This window comes from Sorex fumeus, unplaced genomic scaffold, assembly GCF_029834395.1.
Source record: "Sorex fumeus unplaced genomic scaffold, SorFum_2.1 ptg000116l, whole genome shotgun sequence".
NCBI lineage: Eukaryota > Metazoa > Chordata > Mammalia > Eulipotyphla > Soricidae > Sorex > Sorex fumeus.
Window position 1 is genome coordinate 3262087 of NW_026606173.1, and position 5634 is coordinate 3267720.

Below are 5634 nucleotides of genomic sequence, written 5' to 3' on the forward strand. Positions count from 1 at the left end.
CTCAACTCCCGTCAGGTTTTCGTTACACCACTTGTGAATGTCCAATTAAGCCAAAGCTGGTTTTCAGTGGCCTGTTCTTACTACGAGACGTGCTGTTCATTTGGCTATCCACTCCACCCTGTTCAGCTCTACATTTTCGTGTCCACAAAACCCAGCCTTCAGAAATCATTGGAATCACCACTAGAGAATGTTCCATTCATTCACTGCGAATCTGGAATTCATCTGAATCTCCACTCCCGGCAGGTTTTCATTGCACCACTGCTGAATGTTCAAGTAACGCAATGATGGTTTTCAGCGGTCTATTCACACTCGAACCCGTGCTGTTCACGGTCTAGCGACTCAACACTGGTGAGTTCTTCTTTTTCCAGTTCAGACAATACAAACCTCAGAAACCATTGCAATCTACACTACAGAATGTTTCATTCATTCACGCGAATCTTGAATTCATCTTGTTCTCCACTCCCAGCAGGTTTTCGTTTCACCACTGGTGAATGTCCAAGCAACCCAAGGCTGGTTTCAGCTGCGTGTTAACACTCGCAGCCGTGCTGTTCAATTGGCTATCCAGTGAACGCTGGTTAGCTCTTGATTTTCCTTCCACACACCAAGCCTTCAGAAATCATTCTTATCTCCACTTCAGAATGTTCCATTCGTTCCCTGCGAATCTGGAATTCCTCTGACTCTCCACACCAGGCAGATTTTCCTAACAACACTGGTGAATGACCAGGTAATCCAATGCTGGTTTTCAGCGGCTGTTCACACTCACAGCCTTGCTGTTCAATTGGCAATCCAGTCAAACCTAGTCAGCTCTTCTTCATTTTCCTGTCCACACAACCCAGCGTTCAGAAATCATTGGAATCTCTACTACAGAAATTTCCATTCATTCACTGTGAATCTGGAAATAATCTGAATCTGCATTCCAGGAAGGCTTTCGTTACACCACTGATGAATGTCCAAGTAATGCAATGCTGCTTCTTAGTGGTCTGTTCACACTCGAAACCGTGCTGTTCATTGGCTATCCACTCAATATCGGTCAGCTCTTCAATATCCTGTCCAGACTATCCAGATTTCTAAATGTTGGCAATCACCACTACAGAATGTTCCATTCAATCACGCGAATCTGGAATTCATCAGAGTCTCCACTCCTGGAAGGTTTTCGTGACACCACTGGTAAATGTCCAAGGAAGACAATGCTGGTTTTAAGCCGCCTGCTAACACACTCAGCCGTGCTGTTCAATTTGCTATCCACCCAACCCTATTCAGCTCTACATTTTCCTGTCCTCATAACCCAACCTTCAGAAATAATTGGTATCTCCTCCACAGAATGTTCCGTTCATTCACTGCGAATCTTAAATTCATCTGACTCTCAACTCCCGGCGGGTTATCGTTACACCACTTGTGAATGTCCAAGTAAGCCAATGCTGGTTTTCAGTGGCCTGTTCATACTAAGAGACGTGCTGTTCATTTGGCTATCCACTCCACCCTGTTCAGCTCTACATTTTCGTGTCCACAAAACCCAGCCTTCGGAAATCATTGGAATCACCACTAGAGAATGTTCCATTCATTCACTGCGAATCTGGAATTCATCTGAACCTCCACTCCTGGCAGGTTTTCGTTACGCCACTGGTGAATGTCCAAGAAACTCAATACTGGTTTTCAGAGGCATGTTCAACTCGCAGAAGTGCTGTTCAATGGGCTATCCACTCAATATTGGTCAGCTCTTCATTTTCCTCTCCACACAAACCAGCCTTCAGAAATCATTGGGATCTCCACTACAGACTGTTCCATTCATTCACTGCGATTCTGCAATTCATCTGACTCTCCGCTCCAGGCAGGTTTTCATTACAGCACTGGTGAATGACCAAGTAATCCAATGCTGGTTTTCAGCCGCCTTTTCACACTCGCAGTGTGCTGTTCAATTGTCTAGCCACTCAAACCTGGTCAGCCTTTCATTTTCTTTTCCACAATATCAGACTTCAGAAATCATTGGAATCGCCAGTACAGAATGTTCCATTCATTCACTGCCAATCTGGAATTCATCTGAATCTGCACTTCAGGTAGGCTTTCATTACACCACTTATGAATGTCCAAGTAACACAATGCTGGTTTTCAGCGGTCTGTTCACACTCTAAGCCCTGCTTTTTACTGGGTATCCACACAACTGTGGTCAGCTCTTCATTTTCATGTCCAAACAATCCAGACTTGAGAAATCATTGCAATCTCCAGTACAGAATGTTCCATTCATTCACTGCGAATCTGGAATTCAACTGAATCTCCACTACCTGCAGATTTATCTTACACCACTTGTGAATGTCCAAGTAAAACAATGCTGGTTTTCAGAGGCCTGTTCATGTTCGCAGTCGTGCTGTTCAATTGGCTATCCACTCAACCTGATTTGCTCCTCATTTTCCTGTGCACACAACCAAGCCTTCAGAAATCATTGTAATCTCCACTACAGGATGTTCCATTCATTCACTGGGAATCTGGAATTCATCTGAATCTGCACTCCACGCAGGCTTTCGTTACACCACTGCTGAAAGTCGAAGTAATGCAATACTGGTTTTCAGTGGTCTGTTCACATTCGAAGCCGAGGCTTTTTACAGGCTATCCACTCAACACTGGTCAGCTCTTCATTTTCGTGTCCCCACAATCCAGATTTCAGAAATCATTGCAATCTCCACTACAGAATGTTCCATTCATTCACTGCGAGTCTGGAGTTTATCTGATTCTCCACTCCCGCCTGGTTAACATTACACCACTTGTGAATGTCCAAGTAAGCCAATGCTGGTTTTCAGAGGCCTGTTCATACTCGCAGCCGTGCTGTTTAATTGACAATTCACTCCACCCTGTTCAGCTCTTCATTGTCCCACCACACTACCAGCCTTCAGAAATCTTTGTTATCTCCACTACAGAATGTTCCATTCATTCACTGCGAATCTGGAATTCATCTGACTCTCAACTCCACGCAGGTTTTCATTACACCACTGTTGAATGTCCAAGTAACCCAATGCTGGTTTTCAGCGGCCTGTTCATATTCGCAGCCCTGCTGTTTACTTGGCTATCGATTCAAGCCTGGTCAGCTCTTCATTTTCCTGTCCACACAACACAGGCTTCAGAAATCATTGGAATCTCCTCTACAGAATGTTCCATTCATTCACTGCGAATGTGGAATTCAACTGACTCTCCACTCCATGCAGGTTTTCCTTACACCACTGATGAATGTCCAAGTAACCCAATGCTGGTTTTCAGCTGCATGTTCACACTCGCAGCCATGCTATACAATTGGCTTTCCACTAAATCCTGATTAGTTCTTGATGTTCCTTCCACACGACCCAGCCTTCAGAAATCATTGGAATCTCCACTAGAGAATGTTCCATTCATTCACTGCGAATCTGGAATTCCTCTGAACCTCCACTCCCGGCAGGTTTTCGTTACACCACTGTTGAATGTCCAAGTAACCCAATGTTTTAAGTGTTTTCTTCACAAGCGCAGTGGTGCTGTTCAATTGGCTATCCACTCAACCCTGGCCAGCTCTACATTTTCCTGTCCACACCACAGAGACTGGAGAAATCATTGTTATCTCCACTACAGAATGTTCCATTCATTCACAGCGAATCTGGAATTCATCTGAATCTCCACTCCCGGCAGGTTTTCGTGACACCACTGGTAAATATCCAAGTAAGCCAATGCTGGTTTTAAGTGGCCTGCTCATACTCTCAGCCGTGCTGTTCAATTTGCTATCCACTCAACCCTCTTCAGCTCCATTTTCCTGTCCACATAACCCAAACTTCAGAAACAATTGGTATCTCCTCCACAGAATGTTCCATTCATTGACTGCAAATCTGAAATTCATCTAATTCTCAACTCCCGTCAGGTTGTCGTTACACCACTTGTGAATGTCCAATTAAGCCAAAGCTGGTTTTCAGTGGCCTGTTCTTACTACGAGACGTGCTGTTCATTTGGCTATCCATTCCACCCTGTTCAGCTCTACATTTTCGTGTCCACAAAACCCAGCCTTCAGAAATCATTGGAATCACCACTAGAGAATGTTCCATTCATTCACTGCGAATCTGGAATTCATCTGAATCTCCACTCCCGGCAGGTTTTCATTGCACCACTGCTGAATGTTCAAGTAACGCAATGATGGTTTTCAGCGGTCTATTCACACTCGAACCCGTGCTGTTCACGGTCTAGCGACTCAACACTGGTGAGTTCTTCTTTTTCCAGTTCAGACAATACAAACCTCAGAAACCATTGCAATCTACACTACAGAATGTTTCATTCATTCACGCGAATCTTGAATTCATCTTGTTCTCCACTCCCAGCAGGTTTTCGTTTCACCACTGGTGAATGTCCAAGCAACCCAAGGCTGGTTTCAGCTGCGTGTTAACACTCGCAGCCGTGCTGTTCAATTGGCTATCCAGTGAACGCTGGTTAGCTCTTGATTTTCCTTCCACACACCGAGCCTTCAGAAATCATTCTTATCTCCACTTCAGAATGTTCCATTCGTTCCCTGCGAATCTGGAATTCCTCTGACTCTCCACACCAGGCAGATTTTCCTAACAACACTGGTGAATGACCAGGTAATCCAATGCTGGTTTTCAGCGGCTGTTCACACTCACAGCCTTGCTGTTCAATTGGCAATCCAGTCAAACCTAGTCAGCTCTTCTTCATTTTCCTGTCCACACAACCCAGCGTTCAGAAATCATTGGAATCTCTACTACAGAAATTTCCATTCATTCACTGTGAATCTGGAAATAATCTGAATCTGCATTCCAGGAAGGCTTTCGTTACACCACTGATGAATGTCCAAGTAATGCAATGCTGCTTCTTAGTGGTCTGTTCACACTCGAAACCGTGCTGTTCATTGGCTATCCACTCAATATCGGTCAGCTCTTCAATATCCTGTCCAGACTATCCAGATTTCTAAATGTTGGCAATCACCACTACAGAATGTTCCATTCAATCACGCGAATCTGGAATTCATCAGAGTCTCCACTCCTGGAAGGTTTTCGTGACACCACTGGTAAATGTCCAAGGAAGACAATGCTGGTTTTAAGCCGCCTGCTAACACACTCAGCCGTGCTGTTCAATTTGCTATCCACCCAACCCTATTCAGCTCTACATTTTCCTGTCCTCATAACCCAACCTTCAGAAATAATTGGTATCTCCTCCACAGAATGTTCCGTTCATTCACTGCGAATCTTAAATTCATCTGACTCTCAACTCCCGGCGGGTTATCGTTACACCACTTGTGAATGTCCAAGTAAGCCAATGCTGGTTTTCAGTGGCCTGTTCATACTAAGAGACGTGCTGTTCATTTGGCTATCCACTCCACCCTGTTCAGCTCTACATTTTCGTGTCCACAAAACCCAGCCTTCAGAAATCATTGGAATCACCACTAGAGAATGTTCCATTCATTCACTGCGAATCTGGAATTCATCTGAACCTCCACTCCTGGCAGGTTTTCGTTACGCCACTGGTGAATGTCCAAGAAACTCAATACTGGTTTTCAGAGGCATGTTCAACTCGCAGAAGTGCTGTTCAATGGGCTATCCACTCAATATTGGTCAGCTCTTCATTTTCCTCTCCACACAAACCAGCCTTCAGAAATCATTGGGATCTCCACTACAGACT